General features: G+C 39.8%; 1 long non-coding RNA gene across 6 annotated transcripts in view; it reads left to right on the plus strand.

Moving 5' to 3' along the window:
* LOC308062862 overlaps positions 1 to 24056 on the plus strand; it is a 91582-nt gene that overhangs the window by 61999 nt on the left and 5527 nt on the right. For 3 of the 6 annotated variants that reach the window (XR_013927723.1, XR_013927727.1, XR_013927728.1), the window contains one exon: positions 1 to 24056. This exon is cut by the window's right edge and continues 5527 nt beyond it. This is a non-coding gene — a long non-coding RNA (uncharacterized lncRNA). The other 3 variants (XR_013927726.1, XR_013927724.1, XR_013927725.1) reach the window with 3 other exon arrangements.

Consider the following 24056-nt stretch of genomic DNA (forward strand, 5'->3'; position numbering starts at 1 on the left):
AAACCAAATCTCCCCTGTCATCCCTGCCACTTCTGTGGCTATCGGAGCTTTCAGCTGCACAGAAGCTATAATGAGAACAGAGATCCAATCTCAAATGGAGCCCAGCTAGGTAGGGAAATAACTTTCATAAAAAGCTAATTCAAGCACAAGCCATTCTCCCAGCTCAGGCCAAAAGACCCCCTGCCACTACCTGCTCTTAAAAGGCTGGGCAAAAGTCACTTTCTTTCACATTTTAATGAACAATTCTGACAGCACAATACTGGTGTTGGAAATGATCTTGAGGCAGATACCTTAGAAATACTTCATTGTATGAAACAAAAGTTGAGATAATACCCCACAGGCAACTGAATGGGTAGGGAGAAGATGAACAAGTGAATTCAACTCGCACAATGCTGTTGAATAAGGCTTGATGCACTGTCATTGCTTATGTGCAATGGGAGTACAGTGAAAGCACATCAAGTATTTTTAGCTGTCTTTTAATGAGAAAGAGCAGGTGGATAGGGAGAGGACAGAAACTGCAGTTCACCACAGACCACCAGAGCACCACAGACCACAAAGAACTTCTGTCAGGAAGGAATAATTCTGTAAAGCTGAATTAGCTTCCTGCTATCCAGTACAGCCAGATCTACATATCCAGAAATTATGAATGAAACCCCCAAAATCATGAGACTGGCTTTAAAGTGAGATTAAGAAAAATACAACTGGGGTTTTATTTTTGCTTTCTGGGTGTTCAGCCTCTGGGGTTAACATTTCCAGACTTCTGTTTGTAATCATAAGGACTAGAAACCCACTATTTAAAAAATGGGAACTGAGACTTGTACATGTTTCAAGGGCTGAGGTGTGAAGAAAACCCCTAAGCCTTCTAAGATGTGATACAGTCGTCATAGTTGGCAGTGCTGTGGATATTACATAGTTTGGCCTTGTCCAGAAGAAAAATATTCTCTCCAGCTGCTGACCTTACAAATTTTCCTGGTCTCTACTGGTGATAATGCTCAGTCTCAGGCAGTTCCTACACCTCTGCACAATTTTCCTGAACTCCAAATTGTTTAGAGTTATTCCACAGTAAACTGAGCTCAACCCTGAAAGGGCTGATCAGCCAAGAAGCCAACATCAATAGCTTTTCACAGTTTGGTTGGCCCCAGGAGTGCCAAATATACCATAGCAGATAGAAATCTGAGACATATAATATTTTTCTAAAAAGAGAGCTAATTTTCTCAACATCTAATTGAATTCTCTAGTAGCTTCACTGAAGTCTTGTGCTGGTTTCATCTCAAGATTTAATGGATACTGTTTTTTTTTAAAGAAACTGCTTATTTGCATTAAATATTTACCTCCCCATATTCCCCTAAGTATCAAAAGAAATTGAATGTTAGATTTATAATTAATGTGGTTTGGATTTTGAAAGAAATCTTTTACAACAAAGAACATTTCCATAAATCATGTCCATGATTGGAAAAACATGGTCATAACCGAAGACAAAACTGCTTCATTTTGCATCTGTTTCACATATATAAATGTGTCAGGTTTACATAAAACACACTGATAAAGATGAGGAAGAAGGGAAGAAAATGATAAAAATAGCCTAAATTGTATCAGAAACACGTCTTTTATTATAATTCTCTCTGATACCACTGTGACCAAACTCATTACTTTTCTTGCCTGGTTTAGTCACTTAAGCTATTAAAAAGTTAAAGGAAAAATAACTTTTATGGAATTAAGCTCTTAGTTCAACCTTAGAAAAAAGCTTACATGCACAATGGGTCATTATCTTATTTTCTTCTGACCACTTCACAGATGACAGCCCTAAATTAGTCCATCACAGAAGTGATTCCTTTCTGCTCACACCAAGTATAGTCATCATGATAGCTTTGATTTCAGGGCCAGTGTTGTCAGGGCAATGCCAGTTTGCACCAGGAGAGGGTTTGCACAGTGCTCCCTAATGCAGCAGAAGTGAAGCAGTTTGCCAACAGAACCACTTATCACATGCAATGTTCTCCTTGTAGTATTACTCCACAGCATAACATATATCTTCCAAATAAATAACTTTTCTGCCTAGTTGGCCAGCAATCTGGTCTTAATAAAAAAGGAACACTAATATGTTTCTTCTAATATTTTTAATTAAAATATGTGCCTTTAATATATTTGACTTCTTCTTACCACAGCAGTTTGGCATGAAACATCAGAAAGAACAAGAGTATACAGCAAAAATAAATTAAGTGTTTAACCTACCACAATCTTGATGGAAAAGCATATATAGTAAATTATTCAGAGGTAAGTAATGTGCTACGTAACTTTTTTTCTCCTTACAAGTGTGTAGTTCAGGTGGCTAATGCAAAGTGTATCTCTTTCACACATAAAGTCCCTTTAAAGTTGTTTTCAGGCTCTTTCCATTTATAGTGGAATCTTCTTCAGTTTACTTAGGAAGTAAGTATTTAGCTGTGTGCTTAAAAAAACATAGGCCATTCTTTAAACAAAATAGCCATTCTGTATTTCTATAGCTTATTTTAGCAGCAATATGTTATTTAAAAAAAAAAAAGTGAGAGATTTCTGCCAATAAATTCCCCTGTCTTTCAATTGTAAGGTATATTTCTTTTTGCAATATGTCCGCTCATTTACAAATCAAAAGGACAAAACAAGAAAAACCTTTAAACATTTTTCAAGAAATGGTAGGTAAGAAATAAACTGATCACTCAATTTTCAGGTGTTTCAATTAGGCAAACTCATATGCAATTCGCAAGCTCAAAGGGATCTAAATGAGACTGCCACCGTATATGTAGTTTTTACATATTTTTACCTACTGATTTTTAGTAAATAAAATCTTAGAATCTTAACTGATTCAACTTTGGTCTGCCTCTGCACTCTCTGCACGTTAGCAATGCAGCACGGCAGCTTTTACTTCCAGATGCTTGCCCCACCGCCCTTGCCCATATACACGCGGCAGCCATGGGGGGCTTTGCCCCCTTCCCGGCAGCGGCAGGCTGCCCTCTCTGACGGCGCCGGTGGCCAGCCCTCAGGGCAAGCGCGGCTGCAGGCTGCAGAGGCCCTGCTGTGCCCCAGCAGCCCGGGCGCAGGATTCAGCCCTTTGCACTCTGCTTTTCCATCCAGCCTCAAGAGGCTTCTAAAGCTGGCGTGTGGCAGGCCTCATTATTGTTTTGTGCTTCCTTTTTATTTTAGTTGGCATTTATTTACTTGCTGAGGGCAAGGTATCCTCCAAACTAGGGCAAACCGCATTTTTAGAGGCCCAGAAAGCAAGAAGTGATACAATTTGTGCTGACAAAATGGAAACTCGATTTTCCTCCCCACAGCCCCTGCAGCTGCACAGCTCCCTAGCCACAAGGCCCTGACATGGCCGCCCAGCCGGGGCCAGGCCTGCACTGCAACCCTCACTCTTGGCTTCCCGGCCACCTGGCATCACTGTGGCCACCAAGCACAAACATTCAGGAATGTCATGGCCTTTTGTGAGCAGCCCCCAGCAGATGTCATGACAGCCATTTGAAAGGGTTTTCAATGGTCCTGCCCCTTCCCCACCTGCTGTGTGGGCCATGACTGGTGCCCACTGAAGGCTGCGCTGTCTCCAGGATGCTTGCTGGCCACAAAGAGCCTTGCAGCAGGCAAGGCCCCAGCCCCATTCCCCTTCCCTGGGGCCAGGAAGCATCAAGCCAAAGCCAAAATGCAGCTGCCCTCACTGGTGTGGGCCAGGGGTCCCCAGGACCCTTCCACCTCCTGCCCAGCACCTCGCCTGGCCCTGGGAAACCTCGCTGGCACCCCCAGTCCCCAATCTGAGACCAAGGAAAACACAAAACCAGAAAAATAAGGGGCGGAGGGGAGGCGGAGAAGGCAGGACAAAGGAAAGAGACAAAGGTTTAAATAAATACAAGCAAAACAATGACACAACAGAAACTGGAGGGTGAATCTGACAAGTGGTGCACCTGCTGACAGCCAGCCTGGCACCTGGACACACAGGGGAGCAGGAGGGCTTGTAGACATAAAAGGGGGGGAGAGCTTTGGGAGAGCCCTGGCTGTGCTGCCCCCCGCGCCCCCGCGCAGCCCTGCCGTCTGTGCCTCTGCGTTGACAAACCTGCCCTGTCTTCAACCAGCACAGAGCAAGGAGGCGAGCGAGGAAGGACACACTGGGGTCCCTTACTGCTGGAGAAATGTTCATAAACCTGACAAGCAAACAGCCTCATCATGATCGTTTTCCCCGATGTAAGCTGCATGAGACATTTGTTTTGCATGAGCAAAGGCCGCAGGACTGAGCCTAGGGACCACCTTATGAAGGTGAAATATTTCTTCTGATTTGGTTTCTGTATTCCAAATCCTTGCATTAACCAGTCTCCCAAATAGCAGCAATGCCAAATTTCCTTTTATTGAGCCTCAGTCAGCTGGCTTTAGGTGCCAAGCCAAAACAACAACAAAAAAATAATATTTATTGTGTGCTTCTATCTCCAGCTCCTAATAATATATTACTCAAAGCCTGAAAATTTTAACTGTGCCAAGCATTCTTTATCAAGGAGGTACCTGAATAGGAACCTTAATTTCTGAGTGTTTCTGCAAAGAATAAACTACTGCTTAATGGTAGGAACATTACTAGTTGGATATATTCTGGCTCTATAAATTTGAATCCTGTGCTGGTTTAACTCATATACACAAGAGCATAAGAACATCTGTACTGGGGTGCATCTAGCCCTTATCCAGTCTGCAGTCTTTCAGCTGGCACACAGGGAAATAAAAAAGTTAAAGGTGCTGAATGCTTCCAATACTGGGAGCATTCTCCCAGTCTCTTACTATTTTCAGCTCTGCTGATTCCCAACCCCAGTCTGGTTTGCTCAATAACCCTCAGAGTCTCTCCCATGAGTTATTCTCTAGATTTGGCTAGAGTCCATGTGAATGTCTGACACCAAAAATGTCTTTGGTCCAGAAGTTCTTACACTCATCTCATGGAGAGCTTGTGGTTTTGGACCTGGCCCCCACAACCTTACCTGTTAGCCCTCATTCCCTTGTTAAAGATAGGCAAGAATCATTCCCAGTCCACCTACTCACAATTTTCTAAATTTAAAGTAGTAAGGCACTGTGCTTTTAAGAGGTGGGAGGCAAATGAAGAAAAAGGCAATTAGGAGGTAATAGCTCTACTGGGTGAGCTATTGAAACACTTTGATTTCCACATTAAACCAGCAAAACTCTGTTGTTCCCAAGTTCACTGAGATGTGTGTCCAAACTGACCTTTTATTGCATATGGTCAAGTGCTGTGAAAAATCCCACCACTTAGCATCTCTCTGTTATCTCAGCCACAGGCAGGGAAATTCTACCCTTCAAAGAGAACCATAAAAAGAGATAACAGAGACAGGGACTTCTGTGCCATCAGCATTTCAAACTCCACATCCCCTCAGGAAAAGAGGGGGGTATTTTCTGAGAGAAAAGAGGTTTTATTTGCAAGAGTGAACTGCTTAATGGCAGTAGGTTCTCACCCACCAATCTTATGCAACACAGGAGGAGAAATGCCACCAGGCTCCCCACCTAGAAAATAGTAGGAAACCAGTGCAGGTACAATTCTTGGACTACTAATCTGGCACCAGTGGCACTGGTAAATCACCTCATCAAACACACATGGTTACAATTTTCCCATATAGTTGCAGTGCAAAGGCAGCTTTCTACCCAGCTTTTAACCTCCTTTCAGCCACCTTTTTACCAAGCAGCATGACTTTTCTTACACTAATAGGTCTATAGTCAAAACTTCTGCTGTATACTGAATGCCAAAGTAGATGCTGCTGTATGTGGGTGGGAGGGGGAAGGAGTCTGCCAGTATAGCACATTTCATTCAGGGAACTGGTATAAACTACATACAGACAAAACACTAGCTTGCCAGTATAAGCTGTGGCTACACTAGGAAAGTTTGCCAGAATAGCAAACTGCCAATCTTTTCAAGCATAGAGAATCCATGCTATGCCGCAGATAAATGTTGCTTCAGATATTAACTCTCACTAGTCTTACCATACTGCATGTAGGAGCTGATGCCACTGACAGATGCTACTTTCTTTCTCCATAGGTCAGCAATTTCAAGAGGCCCAGACTTTTGGGGAAGATGGGAAGGGAAGAAGTCTTTGGAGGTTGGGTTATACCCTTACACATTTGCTGTGATGGGACAAATGCACTGGGGCACAGCCACTGCCACATACAGAGATAGAAGACCTGGCTTTGCTGCGTTAGAAAAGAAAAAAGGGGACTACCATTTCATTTCACGTAGCTGGAGTAGTCATTTGTACCCTCAGCTGAACTCATCAAGCTCTCTTCTATCACAAAACAGGAAAGAAATGGATTTTACTTGCAAGTGAGAGGAATGGACAACAGCTTGACAATGAGTTGGAATAAGAGCATGTTATTAGAATGGGGGGGGGGGGGGGGGGGGAAATCACCTGGTATAGTAACAGTAATAATTTCACAGTATTTCCTGTGGCCATCTTTCCTATATCCACCCACACATCCAGAGTGAAAGCACTGAGAGCTACAGTCCTTCAAAGACTTACACTCTTTACAAACTAAGAGTAGACACAGAAAAGCCGGAATATTTGGTGCAGTAAATACAATAGATGCAGAAGTGGGATTATGAGCCTAGCACAGAAAAACAAAATAAGTGCATTCCTTTTTTTTAGATGGCACTTCAAGTTAATGTCAAGAGCTGTCTAGGAGAACATAAATAATATAATCACATCTGAAAACACAACAAAAATATTTAAAAGATCATGCTGTATTCGAAGCATTTAATACGGCCTGAGAAAATCTTTTTTGTTGTTCAAAGTAATGGCTGACCTCAGCATCTGAAAGCAGATAGATGAAGGTAAAGCAGCCAATCACTTAGCAAGGTAGTGTTGCATATATAGCTTTTTCTGTGCAGGCTGGTTTTATTAATGGAATTTTCTTGACATTCACAAAATCTTGATAATTAACATGCTAAGAACATTTAGACACTATTGTCTAGAGCACAGGACATGATATCATCGAAACCACTAGAAATAAACTCAGTTTACAAAATTTTGGAGATGATGTCCCATGACCATCCAACAGTGGCTCATGTTTCTTGCCACAGTGAAATAATTGATTTCTGATATAGGCTTAAATTCCAGTACCCCTTGTGCTGCTTTTGGTTTTGGGCTGGGTTTTTTTTTGAGAATTTTTCTTTCCTTTTTGCAGGTAGGTGCTTTGCTTACCTATTTCTTATATGTATTTATTTTCATTTGCTCCCATAAAATCCTGGCATTTATGACTCTAATTTCTGAGAAAAATTATGTCTTCAGATTTTCCCTGCATCCCCAGGCTGGTTGGCAATTGGTCCTACACCGTTAAAGGAGAGATGACAGTTTATTAAGCATTAAGCTACAGACTAATGAGTTCTTGCCAAAGCCTGTCAGAATTAATTCATTTTCCAATGGAGTGAAATGAGTGGCTGAATGGATCGATACAATTGCCTGCAATCAGTGCTCCTCCACAATAAATGCAGGAAAGCGCTGCCACTAATATTCTGCTGTATTTGCCATTAGTGACTGAAGTCTCAAATTACCCAGCTTCTCTTCCGGCTGCTTTCACAAAAGAGGTTTGCCAGGGAGGGTGAAGAAATTCAGGCAAAGTAAATAACAGTGTTATTAACTCATTTCTTGTTCTTATCCAACATTTTCCCCCCTATTGCCCACATTTGCCAGCACTCAGATTTCACATCTCCTTTGACTTTCAGGAACAAGTATTTCAGTTTCTCGTAAGGGCCAGACTTTGGCTATCTTACCACTGCATGGGATCTGGCTTCAGAGATAGTCCCACAGATTTCTGGGAGGGGACCAAAAAAAAAAAAAAAACCAACCAAAAAAACCCAACACACAACAGTGCAGAAGGGCTTCATATGAGTGGAAATGCACATTCCTGGGTTAGGCGCTCCTCAGTGTGAACCAAGGTGTTAGCATGTTGCCACCAGGTTGTCTAGACTAATTAACTTGAAACACCACTGTTTGTTATTAAAATTTATTTCACAGCTTTGTCTGTTACTCCTGAGCTCCTGAGTTGGTCCTTGTGACTCATTCCTCTGAATGTTCCTGCTCTGTACCCTCACAATTAAAAAAAAAAAAAAATTAAAATTGCCCTTTCCCTCTGCCCCAGCCACCTTTCCTGGGGATAGTGTGACCTAACTCACACATCAGCTCTGGAAATGCAAAAGGCTCTGGGACGCCTTTAACGTAGCCACTGACTGATTTAAGAGGCGATTCTTATTTATTATACATTATGGTAATTCATTTTTCATTGTTTGGGAGATTCAGGGGGCTTTGTGTTACCTTTAAAGAAAGTGCTGACAAGCTACCACAAGTGTAAGAAGAGAGGCCACACAAGAGGAGGAAAAGAAAACCAGTGCTAATGGCTGTTTGCTCGAATATGGTTGATATTCTTCATTCAGTCTGTATTTACTTAGGAACTCAAGGTATATTACAATTGTGGCAACTAGTCAGGGGCTACTCCATCTTATAAATTGGTTCACTTGTTCATATCAAGTGCTCAAAGCCAATAAGTGTCCTGGTTTGGGATGTATGACACTGAAGTGCGGAGTCACCAGGAACGCAATGAGCGCTCTCCCTCACTCCAGCACTCAGCACTTAGCAATTGTTGGCTGCTACATAAATACTGTGCTGTATTATGATATGTGCTAGGCACAGCCTTGTTCTCTAGTCAAGCCCGAGCACCGCTGCTTTGGCTCTGCCCAGAAACAAGTTAGCTCCTCTTTGGACTTGGACATAGGAAGCAGAACCCAGTTTTCCTTTCCCGTGTTTACTTATTTCTTGTGTCTTCTTACTGTTAGACAGATGAAATTTATTGGCTTTCTAGGATCAAGAATTTAAAATGTTGATAACAACCCCATCTCGGGGTATCTTCATAAGCAAACTCCCTAAGAGATAACAGTTGGTCTGTTAATGGGAAAGCCAGTAAAGCCTGCTTTCCTAAGAATTTGTGCCTGATACCAAACCACTGCATGGATGCAATGTTATCTGCAATAAGAGATTAACATCCACTACAACCTGTCCTTTGGCAAGGACACAAATTAGGTCCCTGTTCTCTGCTAGATTATTTTAAAAAAAACAAAAATGGAACCTATTTTAGAACTCTCCCCTTCCACAAAGTTTGGTTTAAACATCATTGGATGAGAAAGGAGGATAACTGATAGTCAAAAAACAAAAACCCCTTCAAGAAAGAGCATTAAGTACTGTGTAGAGCAAATGTTGGGAACTCTAGTCAATTCTACCGCACGTAAGAAACAACTGGCATAATTTTTCAAGGACTGCATGATTAGTATTTAGCTGATTAATAAACTATATAAGGCATTTATAGTATTCAAACATGGAAAAGGAATACACTATTTTAAAAATGGTCACATTAATTGCAGAATTACACCTCATACACTGTAAAGTAGATATAAATATAGTAGGCAAGTAGTGAGATTTCTCATTTCTTTTATACTATTTCTACATATCATCAGTATTTGTTATTTCTAGGTAATTTTAAGATACATTTGTATTTCCTTTCAACTCTACATTCTGTAGAGTAAAATTAAAGAATAAATCTTCAAATCCCAGGCCACATGTTTTCTTCTGCTCAAAGGATACACATACATGTGCATTATGCACAAAAAAGGGGATGAACAGGACATGTTTAAACGAATAGAGACATCACTTACTTTAAAGCAAATATCTCGATACTTTGAGGGATATGGAGGGAAGGGAGAACAGGGTAGATGAAAAGATCAAGTCAGGGTTTTAGAGTTTTTACAGATACTATTATATGGAGCATCCTGAAATAAATAGGCTGAAACCAACATGCTTTTTCAGCAAGGTATCCACATTTAAAGTGCTCTCTTGATGTCTGTTCTCTGAGCCGAAGCTCATTTTTCTTTTTAATCCTATAGTTATTCCAATTTCAAATCAGAAATCTGCAACTTGGTTATAAGTCTGTCAGATACAAACCATTGGACTAAGTAACAGAGCTCCCTCTAATGGTGTTTCTATAGTTATACTGATTTATAGTATATTGTTATGTTGTGTTTTTCCTACTTGTTGCTAATAAAGTTACATCAAGCTTTTAAATAAACGCCTTTGTTGTATACATTTGTGTTTACTCATTCTCATCTGGTACAACAGCTTTGCTCTCTGAGAAAAGAGCAGTCCATCGTAATGGAGACTGAATATCAAAGGGAGCTTGTGCAGAAGAACATCGTTACTATGTATTAAGCAACCCCAAAAGGGAGCAAAAGCATTAGAATCTAGTGTTTTATAAGGCGTTTTTTGGTCTTTAAAAATATTGGTTATTTGCTTGCAAAAAGCATGCATTAAGAAATATAGTAATGCGTTCTTTGCATGTTTGGATTTTCTTATTGTTTTCTCATGCTGGCATCCCGTCATAGGAGAGGCTGCTGCTGCCTTTGGGATACTGCCAGCCATATAATGGTTGAAGGAGACAATACAGGATTCAAAGAGAAAATTTAAGGAAAGTGGTGTAAACACTTGACAAATCTAATGTAAGATAATAGAAAACTTGCTGATGCAGAACATTAGTTTGTTCACTTGCTTTTCACCTAGAAATTGGCCAAAGCCAGGCTTATTTCATAAAATTCTCCCTGTTCCACCCCACTTGTGCAAGTCCTAATGAAGCAAGACCCAAAGGCAAACCACTCCAAATTTTGATCCGGAAAAACAAAAAATACAACAAAGACTCTGTTTGTTTGTTTGTCTTACCCCCAAAGCACTCAAATTTTGCCCAGAAGACGTCTGAATATTCTGCTTTGACCACAAGTAGAAATATTCTACAGCGCCTCATCTTTCCTTCATTTGTGCACATCACCAAGCTTAGTAAATTAGCAAAATTACAGCTACTCAGTGAAGGAACAAGCATAACATCGAAGGGATGGTGCCAATATGAAATAAGATGTATTGACATAGTTGTATAAAGAAGTCAGCACCATTAATTCTTTCTTTAGTGTAAGTATGAAACTCATGCACACATCTTAAAAGATAGAATTAGACAGAAGCTACACTACATAGTGTTGAGAGAAGAATAAAGCAAGGACAACTTGTGCAACAAAAATTTAAAAAAAAAAAAAAAAAAAAAAGAGTGGGAGAGAAGGGAACAGAAGCTACTGGAAAGATACCTGGCTTCACAGAACTGTAACTTTGCACAGCTATGTTTATACGTATTTTGTACTTTACAAAAAATTATGAGTATACACCACATCATTTCAGAAAAAAGAACACCAGAAGTACTGAGAGAAATAAAACACACCCTTGGCTAAGCATCTTGGTTTGTCTCCCCAGGGAGAGAAAGCATTTTTGGTGGTCAGGCAAAAAGGAAAGCAGGGATTCATTATTATTACTTTTGTAGAACTATATTCTACATGCAAAAGGCAAGAATATGCAGAGAGCACTTATTTTAACTTTCCCGTGTACTTAATTGGTAGCACAACTTTAAATAACTCATTCTCTTTCTGTGTAGTACCTGTATACAAAAGCATTGGCCAGTAATCAGATCCTTTTTTAAGTTTGGGGTTTTTTTAAGTCAGTAGTGTTGAAAATCCATCTCCTCAGAAAATCATCTTACAAGTTCAAAAATCTGGAAATCAAGAGTTAACAGAAGCATCGTTCAGCAGCTGGGCCACCACAGGTGTACAGATTGCCAGTCCCTTTTAGGTCACAGTCGTGGGTGGTAGTGGGTGGCACTGCCGTGGCTTATTTGATCCTAAGCTACCATCTTATTTGAGTTTGAAAAAAACACCTATTTGTGGTTTTCAAATTATGGAATGAACTTAATTAAACTGTAAAACATTAAACAACAGTAGGAAAGATGATATCCTTGGGGGGAAAAAAAAAAAGAATAAATCAAGTGCCTTAGTGACTTGGAGAAAATAAACATAAACTGGCTGTAAAAATAAATCAACAGTTTCCAGCCCCACCCACCACCTTTTTAGTGAAGACAGCAAGGTAAATTTGCCCTTTTAGAGAAAAGTTTCTTCAAGAAAAAGAAAAGAAAAGTCTGATATATAGACATATGTCATTGAGAAAGATATATCGCCTCCTTTCTCTTTTTTTCTCTTCTCCTTCCCCCCCTTCCCAAACATCACTCTGTCATGCTAAGAGCTGCACACTCCAAAGAGTTTAAATGTTTTTCTAAAGCTGAAGAAACACGGTAAAATATGGAGCATTACAACATTACCACTCAAATTTATCAAAAGTTTGGAATGTTTCTCAATATGTGTGAGTGGGAAGGCAGAAAGAGGCATTTTTGACATGTAAAATCATGATTAGAGAACTTTATAGAAACTGCAGGCAAAAAAAAAAACAAAGCAACAAAAGGGAAAAAAAAAAACTCTGGTGGGGAAAAAAATGCACAAGCATATCTGACGTTAATTTTTTTAAAACTAAAAAACTGTCATGAATTGTAAAGATATCCTGCATGGTATTTGAAAGGGAAAAAAACTCAAACCAAACAGATGAAGATTTTTACATGAGACAAAAAAATGTCTTTCTACCAGCTGTCATGAAAATATTGCACAATGACTGGCACAGAAAAGTAACCCTCAGCGGGTTTGGGTTTTTTTCTGGGTTTCTTTTTTTTTTTTTTTTTTAATGTGTAATCAATGCATCAGAAAAGCTAAACTGGAAAAAGAAGTTGCCACATTGTGTTTAACTTTCAAACAAGAAAAAGCCTGATTTTTCTCTTACTTTGTGCATTGCAAAACTACTGAAGGCAATGTGATACTGAAAGATTAATTCAACAAGGTACTTAACAGCATGCCCAGCTTCAAATCAAAGTGACTGCTCAGCTGGGTCAGTGAAATTCTAGTCAGGGCTGCAGCAAAAATCAGGGACAGTCTTAATATCTTCTGTATAAGAAATTGTCAGTAAGAAATTAAAGTCCTTGGTCTTTAGAGGACTGTTGGAACTGAGTAAATCACAGAGATTGACTGGGAATGTGAGGACAAAGACTGTCAAAGAGATAGGTTGGGACTATGTAACACCTTACAAACAAGGAGACCAATTTCAAAACCAGTATGGTATTTGACTGCCAGCCAATACATTTTCAAAATAAATCGAAATGTGCTCCTGTCGTCTCCTTTTCATAAGAAACCTGGCAGCCACATTCTGTGCTCGTTGGAGTTTATGTAAAGTCCCTGGTTCCCTTAACATAGTGAAAACCCAGCCTACGCTACAAGTATTTTCACTGTTCATCTAAACCATACTTGCATCCTCAAACACCACTGTTTTCCCATGATTTTTTCATCGTACTGCATTCATAAAAATTCTTGAAAAGGTTAGATTGCACTGATGAAAAAATAAAAAAAAAACAATTTGATTGCAGTGTGTGATCTCACGAACATCATAAATAGAAGATTAATTCTGTGTGTATAACTGAATGCTGAACCAGAGCTGATAATTTTCAGAAACAAAATTAACTGATCTCTTAAAATTTGGAATGAATTAATTCCTTTCTGAGATTGATTTCACATTAGCACATGAATAGGTTTTTTAATATAGTAGTATTCTTTCTCAAGCACAGCATATTAATATTGATAATTAATATTTAATATAACAGAAAAAATATTTCAGTATCAGTTGAATTATGAGTAATAACTGAGTATTTTCCAGAGATTAAACTAGGCAGGAATTGGCAACAAGCTGGGGGAGGGTGGGGCAAGAAAGCAAAGGTATTGCTAGTCATTGAAAGGGAAGAAAAATTGCATGCAAGTATGGTGCAATACATCTACCTTTAGAAAGCAATGAAACAAACAGCCAAAATAGAAAATTAAGAGCCTTGCCATGATGACACACAATAATCAGTGGCAACCAAATCTGTAAGTGGGGAAAAATTGTTAACACTGCTTTAAACAATCTAACAAACCCAAATCACATTAGTTCAATTAGATTTTAAAAAATCCAATTATATACCAAAGTCTAGGTTCTCAATATCAGACTCTTGATTGTAATTTGGGGAAGATTCCATGAGAAACAGCCAAGACTGATACAGCAGCAGAATTTTAGATGACAGAAAAAATGCAATGGATATAGTGTGTTGTCATAAATTTTTTTATAAGGGTAAAGAGCAAGTGATTGCTGGATAAATGCTAGAACAAATTTTATTTAACACTGCTATTAATAATGTCTAAGAGGGAGCACACAGCACATTAACTAAATAAGCACAGCACATTAATTAGGAAGTGCTACAAACATCAGAAAGGACCTAGAGATGTTTAAAAACCCAGAGAGGAAAAACCAAATGAAGTACCACCCAGAGAAATATATGCCAATATCCTGGGGAAAGAGGCAGTTAAGTTCTGCACTGAATTTAGATGTCTAGCGGCTCTTGCAACATATGCTGAAAGCAAATTAACTGTGCAACACTTGCTTTACATGATGCTACACTGAGCAAAACCATCTAGAATATTTTGCATGCCTCCTTTTAGACAGTGAAAGATATTCAAGCTTCACTGTAGTAGGGCTAACTCTTCACAATGATATGTCACGGGAAGAATGCCACATTTGGCTAGGATTTATCTAGACTAGATGAATTATTATGCTTTTTCCTCTCTAATTCCTATAGCTTACAACACACACATCCCTTTTTAAACCAGAGGAATCCTCCCCCAAATATGAATTCTAATTAAAGAGTGCAATGTAGCCTGATCACTACGTTTTATAAGTTATTTGTCTAAATTATGTGGCCTCTATATGACTAATTACTCTTTATCATTCAGTTTTCTCTCTATAAAGATAGCTGAAAGCTAATTAGAAATTGTTCAGTGGTTAGCCAATGCTGTCTTTGATCACCCCTTTTCTTTTAAAGTTTGTGCCTGTGTCCATACTGCATTCCCAAGATGTTTTCATCTACCATCAGTAAAGCAGGTAGAATTAGATCATGTCACAGGAGAGGAGTGCTGAGAGGATGCGTAAAAACAATGCAAAAAAAAAGGCAGTTACGGTTTGTCTCACAAGTTGTTGTTGTTTGGGTTTTTTTTTAAAAAAAAAATGGGTATTTTAGGATTTTTTAGTACAGAAAGGACATTGGTACAGTGCTTCCAACATGCTTATGATCAAAACCACAATGTGGCAGCCAAATATCCAGTGCTCATTGCGCATTGCTTCAATAGCTCCTTGTTAATTCACTTAACTCAAATATTAAAGTTATGTTTGGGAAGGCCCACTCAAAATTTACATGGCCAACTGACTCAGAAATGTCCCCCTGCTTCCATTAACTCTTTTTATATCTTCCTTTCAAAGCCTCATCACTCATGGAAAATGACCCACTTGTGGCAGGCTGTGTTTTTGACGGGAACTCTATGGGAAAAGCGATTCACACCATCGGCAGGGTGGGCAGAGGGCTGTTCCTGTAGCACTCTCAAAAGCTCTTGTGGATGTACTCAATGTCACAGCAAACAAGGAAGTTACCAGGACAGGCTCCACACCACTGGCCATTTGATATCCAATTATGCAGCAGGCTTGCCAACAAGCTTGCTGAATAGGCTTTAAAACATCTTATATGGCTCAGTGGTCTCATAATCCCCATTATACGAGACCTGGAACATCTCTTTTGGAATTCACCTCTGGTTCGCGCTGTGTACGTCTAACTGTCTTCAGCCTAAGCAGAGCATATTGATCCCATTTGATTCTACAATACATCTGCTGCAAAGAGGTTTTGCCATTACAGCTTTTATTGGGAAGAAGCTTCACCATAAAGGGCAGCCTGCTGCCTCACCAGCATTTATCAATACCTATCTTCTCGGAAAATTAGCTCATTCTCATTAGCAACGTGCTATGCTGCTATGCAGAAGGTCTGGAAACAGGGAAACTGCGTAACAAATGATAACCCATAAATTAGAAATGCTATATATGCTATAGCAGCGATGGACAAACCTGACATCACAGCAATGTCCCTACCCACACCCATTGAGTAAAGGAGGACTGCACTGCGTTTGAAGTTTATTCTAGAGAGTAAACAGTAAGTGCTTCCCTTGCATTTGTCTTGCAGAATTAGCAGTGTGGCTTGAAATTGCTCTTCTGGGAAAAGCTTTACATTTTATGTTCCACATCTTCTTGGGAATTGTTGGCACCTCTGTCTAAATCTTATCAGTAGGTTTTACTAGCTATCTCCTTCCTCACTCCAATTAGCACAGATAGAAAAGAGCATTTGTCTTTGTCTTTGTCTTCTTCAGGGGCCAACAAGGAGATAGGAGTAGCAGATAATACTAAATGTATTACAGGATTTTTTAGGCCCATAATAGCATGCACTATGCCTTGTAGCACAGGTTTTGAGTTCCTGGTGCTCTCCAGCCTCTGAGGTCTTCTACAACACATAGCCAGGACAATGGTAAACAGGGATGTCTCTTTCAAATAGTGTGCATGGCCTCCCTGTTTTGTTTTGGTTTTTTTTTACAGAAACTTGCATACCTCCATAAAACAACTAGACCCAAGCTTTTCATATACTGTCAGTGCTATATTGGATCAAAGACTCACCCAGCTCTGTGTTCTCCCTCTGACAGCAGCCCCTACCAGACAAGGAGAGGACTGTAAGCATCATCTGAAGATACACTTATAGACGAGTGCGCAGTGGTACTCCAACATCTGCCCTCCTGACTGCCAGTCATAAGGTGGCATAAGGACATCCAGAGCTAGAGGTTTCATCTAGGCCATAGATTTTAACAGCTGCTGATGGACTTAGGCTCTGTTAACATATCTAGTTCAATTTTTAACCTATCGTACTTCCAAAACCAGACCCAAGGTTCACTTCTTCCTGATCACCTCAGGGGGAAGAGCGAGACAGTCAGAACATGCAGTCGCTGCTCTCTGTCTGCTTGGCTATGCCTGTTTTGGAAATTTCTTATGATTACTGAGGTGACACTTGAGAAAAGGGTAAGCAGGACTTCTGTTTTCATCGTGTTTAAAAACAAACTTCCAACACCACCCAAGCAGTCCAACAGTAAAGGGAATTGTATCCACTCTTGCAAGTCCTGTGTGGGAGAATGGTAAATTAGATGTGAAACAAGTCGTGCTGCAGAGCAGGATTTGATACATGAAAGACCAGACTCCTCACAGACTGTCTCTGCTATTGAAAATAAAGCGGAGTCTCTTTCTAAGAGATTAGAAGGTGCTGAAAACAAGTTTGTTGGTCTGCAAATTAGCTGTGCTGGATATGTTGGCATGTTTAATATGTTGCTCAAGGAAAATAAAGTGCTACAACACAAGATAGACAAAGTAGATAATGAGGCCAGAAACAGGAATTCTAAGAATAGTTCTGCATGTCTAAGAAAACGGAAACAGGGAAAGGGGATGTTTTCTCTGCACAGTGGCCTGAGGATCCGCAGTACCGGGGGAGGACTGGGTGCTGATTGCTTTGATCTCTGTCAGAGGAGCACCACGGGAAAAGCAATGTATTCTGCAGGAGCCCATTACCCAGTGCAGGGGGCCTTTCTACACCAATGAGAAGCTCCCAGAGATTGGACTATCTCAAAGGTGGCTCAAGGCTGGAGAATTAACTCCCCCATCTGCTTAGCACTTTCGCTCCCAGGGTAAAATGCAGCTTTTTGACCTTTTCTTCTCTAACAATTACACACACATTGCCACAAAGCTGCCATGGTGCAGCCTCTTGCCTTTGGGATGGAACGAGACTCTGCAGGGATTGCTGTGATTTGTGCATGGGTAGAAAGCACCCACAAAGGGACAAGTGATGTCCATAGCCTCATTTACTTGCTTTCATGTCTCATTAAACTGACCCTCCTTCCTGCTAAACACAGCACGTAGTTGCTCATTTCACACATGAATGTCTTGTTCCAGTCACATCAATAACCATCTTAAATTAGCTCAGAGGTCCTTTTCTCAAAGCATGTATCTCTCAAACATTGTATCAACCAGACTATAATAAGAAAATTAAGCAGAAATTCTCAAAATCTGTTTGCTTTTATGCTCAACTCAGTAGCATGTTCCTCTGATATCAGCCTGCCCATGCTTCCCAAATGCAGTATCTATTGAGTACAGTAATTTCAAATTTGAGGTAATCATTCTGACACGAGGGGAACTCTCTTGATTTGTGTGTGAGAGCAAGTATGTAAAAATTTCTATCCTGAAATCCCTTTTTTTTACTTCCAGTTTTCTGCTTATTCCCCTCTCTTCCCCATGACAGTATGATTAGGACCTAGTTCAGAAAGCATCTTCAGCATCTCCTGGTCAAGAACAATAGTGAAGCAGCTGTTTAAAGTGCCCACATAGTTTCTGAACAGGGGCCAGATTTAAGTCTTTCTAAATCAGGGTCTTACACTTAACAGAGGTCACTGTGGAAAGCCTTAGCTAGTCAGCTTGTTGGAACAGGGACCACTCACCTTTTTCCAGTGCTAAAAACAGGGTTTCTAATCCTGGTTTGTTATAATGTTTCATAAACAGAGACCTTTTGGTGCCTAGCAAACAAGTACAGTTTTGCTGCATACAGCAACTGCTCTACATTTACAGCTCCAATTCAGCTTGTTAAGATACCCCCAAGGTGCATGCAAATAGGTTTGTTCCCATTACCCTGCGCATTCCTGTCCCTTCCGCCACTGAATGCTGCTGCAGGGGATGACAAACATCTCCCCACATAAAAGGCAAGCTAAGGGTCATACTGCCTCTTCTTCGTTCCTAAAGCACAGCTACTCCATTTCATCTGCTACAAAAGAAAACACAGTCCTCTTCACGAGAACTCTGTTAAATCTGTATTACCTAGGCCTAGATGCAGAAGGTAAGAAGTGGGGGCATCACCTTGCAAGCACCCCTGCACATAGCTAACCCGGTCCTGCAGGCTGGTTGGAGCCCTACTGCTCTGCTGCCACGCACGGTGGCTCACATGCACCAGTGCCAGGCCTGGGGACTGCAGAGATGTTTCATGAATTTTAGGAATTATTACAGAAGAAGGGTAAGGAGGGGGTATTCAAAATTCAGAAACATCTACTTTGATGTTGCATGCTTTTCCCCTGTCATTCAAACACATGTTTTTTTGCTTAAGGATGATTAATATATTTTTAATGTTTTTCCTAACTGAAGGGAAGCCTGTGCTATATATTAAAAGAGGCTAGAAAAACACCCCGAAAGCTGAGCTGGCATAAGTGGGTAGCCTGTATGTGATGTTTATTATGATTTTTCCTTAAGATCCTTGTCTCCTCATTTTTCACTGTTTCTTTTTGCATTTGTCACTGCCCTGTTCGAGGCATCTTGTCTTCACTCCCATATTAGTCCAAGTCCCAAGAAGAAATCAACCCAAAACACCCTTTGAGAAAGCTTTAACAAGTACAAAACTGAGCCAAGCTCACACAGAGCTTTGCAATACTTACTGAGAGCTAACTTCACCGCCACTGCCCTTCAACTTGCTAAAAATCTGGGTTTGATAGCGCAGGTTTCAGGTTGTTTGTCAGGTGCCTGGGTACAACCTGAGCCATTCAAGCCTGAGTATGGGAGACCCAGAGCGGCTGCTCTGGTGGGGGAAGAAGATTAACCAGCAGTCACAAGCCGGGGCTCCACACTGCAGCGACGCGGGCACGGCTCCGCTCCAGCCACTCTGCAGGAGCCACCTGCCCCAGCCCCGGGGAAAGCGCCTGCCTCACCTCTGCCTGCTGCGCATGGAAAAGCCGTTTCTCTTTCTAACCCTGAGTCCGGGCAGATATGGCAAGTCCTACCAAAGGCAGGGGGGGTTATTCTCTCATTACAACATGTTCCAGCTTTAACGGGAGTAACTGCAGGCGATGGCTGCGCTTGACGCAAAGGAGAAAAATGGCAGAAGAAAGGTTTGTCAGCAAATGTTCAAATGGGAAAACAGTTCTGGAACTGGATTCACAGCGCTTGTTAAACACTGGAACTGGGGGAGGTAACCAGGTTTAGCAGCAATGGCTAAATCTGAGCTCAGGCTTATGGGTCAAATGAAACAGCTGCTTAAATGTTCAGGGAAAATGACTGCTCCATTGGCATGTGGCACAAGCTGTAACATTTATCAAATATATAAACAGTAGTCCATGAGGTCTCAAATTCATTCATTTCTATTCCTATCATTTTCACCTTGCAGATAAGACGAAAAACCTCATTATATTTTACGTTCCTAAGTTTTATGGCTCTGAAATATACTCAGAAAGATTGCCTTTGCTGCTGTTAACTACCTGCCAGCACTCTCATTAAGGTTTATTCAGGAATAATCTATTACCAAAAAGGAAAGGTCCAAGTTTCAAGGATGGATTATTTAAATCACAGCATGCCATTCTGCAGCAACAGGAAAACAGCCAATTCCCCCCACCAGCACCTTTCAGAGCTGCTCAGTGGGGGAAGAGGCAGCCCATGGGAAGGTGTATTGAATTTCCAGATGGGAAAGTAATGGCAGAAAACTCAGGCCACCACAACTCCGGACAAGTGCAAAAGAGCAATATTTTACTCTAGTATGAAGAGCTGCATATAAATAATATATGTTCTGCACTGTTCCTCAAAAAATACCCAGATGGATGACAAGAATATTTAAGAAAGCATGTGTCACGTAATATTATTTGCATATATAGCACTCTTAATTGCAGTTATAAAATAGAGATACAGAAATGACTAATGTATTCTTGGAAAACATACAAATATAGGCAGAATACAAAATACAAGGCTGCTCTAAACCACAGGTAATAATGCACATACCCATTTTTCTTTTCTTTGATTTTAAAAACTTCTCCAGAAACTTAAATATATGCTTGAATCAAATTTTAATAAATATTATAGTTTATATTGCTATCCAAGTACCTTTTATGGTTCACTTTAAAATATTTCTCATCTGGTTTACTTTTTAAAATGCATTGAAGTATAAATATTTTAGGAAAAAGTGAGAAAAATGTTAATAGAATAACAGGGGAAAAACATCAAGTACTGGTGACTGACACATAAAAAGTAGGCTTTGTTAATGTTATATTCATTACCTTAGAAAACGTTTTACAGGAAGTGTAGTAAATCCACCACAGATGTGATAGAGATTAAAACCTCTTCTAAAGCAAATCTGTCCATTTAAAATAACCTAAAAGGCATGTGCAACATTTCTCAGCAATTCTCCAAATAAATAGCTGATGAAAAACTCAGTATTAAACTGATGAATTTCATAATTTCTATGCACAATCCTGTTAATCAAGATGAAAATCACAAAATCGCCACTTTCCCCTTCATCTTCATGAGATATTAAAAAGCACTTAGAAGCTAATTTGAAATGGCAGTCCACTTGCTCTAGCACTGTGCTACCTACCACAACGACACACAAAGCCACTTGCAGTGCAACACACAGGAGAAAAAGCATTGCATTTCCCTTAGAGCAGTACTTAAACTAAAAAAAAAAAAAAAAAAAAAACAAAAAAAACAACAAACCAACAAAACACTTTGAAATACAAGTGTCCAAATGAAGAGTACATTATCTGATGCATTTAAGGGAGGAAATGTTACTATTTTATCCACCATGTTTCATTTTAGTTTTTAATAGACCATCTTTAGATGAACCAGGATTAAATATTTGCATTAAGCATACCTATAAATGCCATCAAACAGCTGGATCCTATCAACCCAAACATCACAAATGGCTTGCAAGATTCTGATTACTACATGCATATTAAATCAGCATTAACATTTTTTCCTGAAGAGTATATGACAGTGCAGTAGAGTTAAATGAGAGTTTAAAATTATAGAATTAAACCAGCCACTTCATCATGATAACCATGCTGTATTCATTCTTCTCCAATGAGCGTCCCCATCCTGCAGCTTTCATTTAGGCTTTCTACCATTCTTTTATATATTTAGTCAATGTTTTAAAGCAGTTGAATTAAAAGGAATATTTAGATCGACAATAGACACTCAGAAGAAAAATAATCGCTTCTTCTACATACAAACCCATTTTGTTATTCTTTGTAAGACATGGCATAACCTGATGGTTACATACTACTCCCACACATGAGGGCTGTAAGAGAATACAAAAAAAGTTGAAGTGGTGCAGCCGAAAAGGAAAAACAGCCTTGGGATCCAAACCTGCAAACATTTTTTCCCATGATTAACTACTCTGCCATGAGGAATCTCATTTGAATCATTAAGAGTATTTAAAGTACCGAAGTTAAATACATACATAAGTATTTACAGGCTTGGACTTTGATATGACCTGAAGAAAGCAGCAAAGAAGCTCTGTCCCTAGTTTTCTTTGTCCTTAGCTAAGCTAATTCCCATCACTAACAGGAAACATTTCTTCAGGAAAAAGACCAGTCATTGGATGGCAGCTTCCCCTGAGTACACAGAATTTTAATTCAGATTTTTAGTTTGAAGAAAAAGTTACCTCTCTCCCAACAAAAGCAGTATAAAGAGAACATGCTTGCAGATTGCAGCCCATAAAACAACTATATATAATGTTAAATATCTGCATATCTTCTTATGTTAGCTTGGCAAGAATTAAATTTGCTACTTACAAGTACTGCTGACATTCCAGGTTCATGCCAAGAAATGTATTTACTACCACACACTGCCATCTTTTATATAACATAACATAACATACGTGTGTGTTTATATGCATATACAGTCAAAAAGAGCTGTGACATAAATAATAATAATAAATCAAGTGAAAATAAAGTTTAAGCCACACACACCAAACTCACTAATCAACACAAGCAATGTATAGACAAAATCTATGTTTGACTTTCATCATGATGTAATTTCTATTTCAGATCAAACTGAGAAAATTAACATGCTAGCCAAACTAACATGAAGTAGGCTAATTTGGCCAAAACACTCAATGTCTCACTCTCTTTCTGCAATAAAAATATTACTGAAAAATTCCAATTATGTAAATAAGGTAAGAATAAATAAAGTGTTAAAAATATAATTCAGATCCAGTCAAAGAGGAACATACAAGGGTATGAACCCTGCCTCTTAATCAGGCTAATTCTCTGCTGAAGAAAAGAGTGCGCAGATCAGGGTATGCCAAAAAGAACACAAGTGATCCAAATACAGCACCGTGTGTTACAAGGAAAACGTAACTTTTAAGAAAAAAAAAGAAAGCAATGCAGTAAGTATATAGACTTCAATGCTTAAGAAATTTTCCCCATGGATGGCATACATAATTTGATATATTATATGTATTTCCTTGTACGTTTCCTCCAAATTCCAATACTTGAATTAAGTCAGTTGTAATGTGCTGTTTCTTAAGAGAAACTTGAACAGACATCAGATCTTTCACTCATCTGAAACTGTTCTGTTTTTCTCACAGAAATAACCAAAAACCAAACTTGCTTGCAATTAATTCCCTAATGTCCCATGTCTACAAAAGAACAAGGCACCAGCTGAAGTGGAACCCACAGCGCAATAGCCATGGTACAGACCTGGACAAAGCACAGCCCCGCGCCTGTGAGGTTGTTGCAATACATTTGTAATCTCTGCTGCTCAGAAAGCGGGACGAGTTCAGTGCTGAGCAAAAAAAGCCATGATTTACCTTTCACATCTGCATCAGGGCTTAAGAGGACTGTATATCCAGATGCCAAGTGGTGTGCTGTGTTGGTACCAGATGTCCTGACACAATGCCGTTGGGCCCCTGCGCTTGTTTGTTTTGTTCCAAGAAAAAAGGGCATCTCCTTGTCTTAAGGGGTTCCCACCTGCTGAAACAGACCCCAGAGTGTCTAGGACTATTTGGCGTAGTTTAGAGCAGCTAAAACAACCAATGCAGACCTCCAAAGAGGTTAAGGGCAGAGATACCCATGTCCACACCAGCTGTGCACCCATACTGACTTGATTCTCCCAAGGCAAGGACAGCTCACCTGTACCTGGGCCTGTAGGCCTGCCGGAGCTGCAGAGACTCTTACGGGTCACATCATGGCAGCTAGCAGAAAGATGAGTATGCTTCCCACTTTACAAATTTCTCTGGCCAATATCAAATGCTTATGTAGTCTAAGACCACATCAATCACACAAATTAATGTAAAGCTCACCATAAAAAAGTAAATAAAAGCATTTGGGTCAATACCCAAAATTCCACAGAGAGCACCCTCAG

The sequence above is a fragment of the Falco punctatus genome (assembly GCF_963210335.1).
Source record: "Falco punctatus genome assembly, chromosome: 4".
NCBI lineage: Eukaryota > Metazoa > Chordata > Aves > Falconiformes > Falconidae > Falco > Falco punctatus.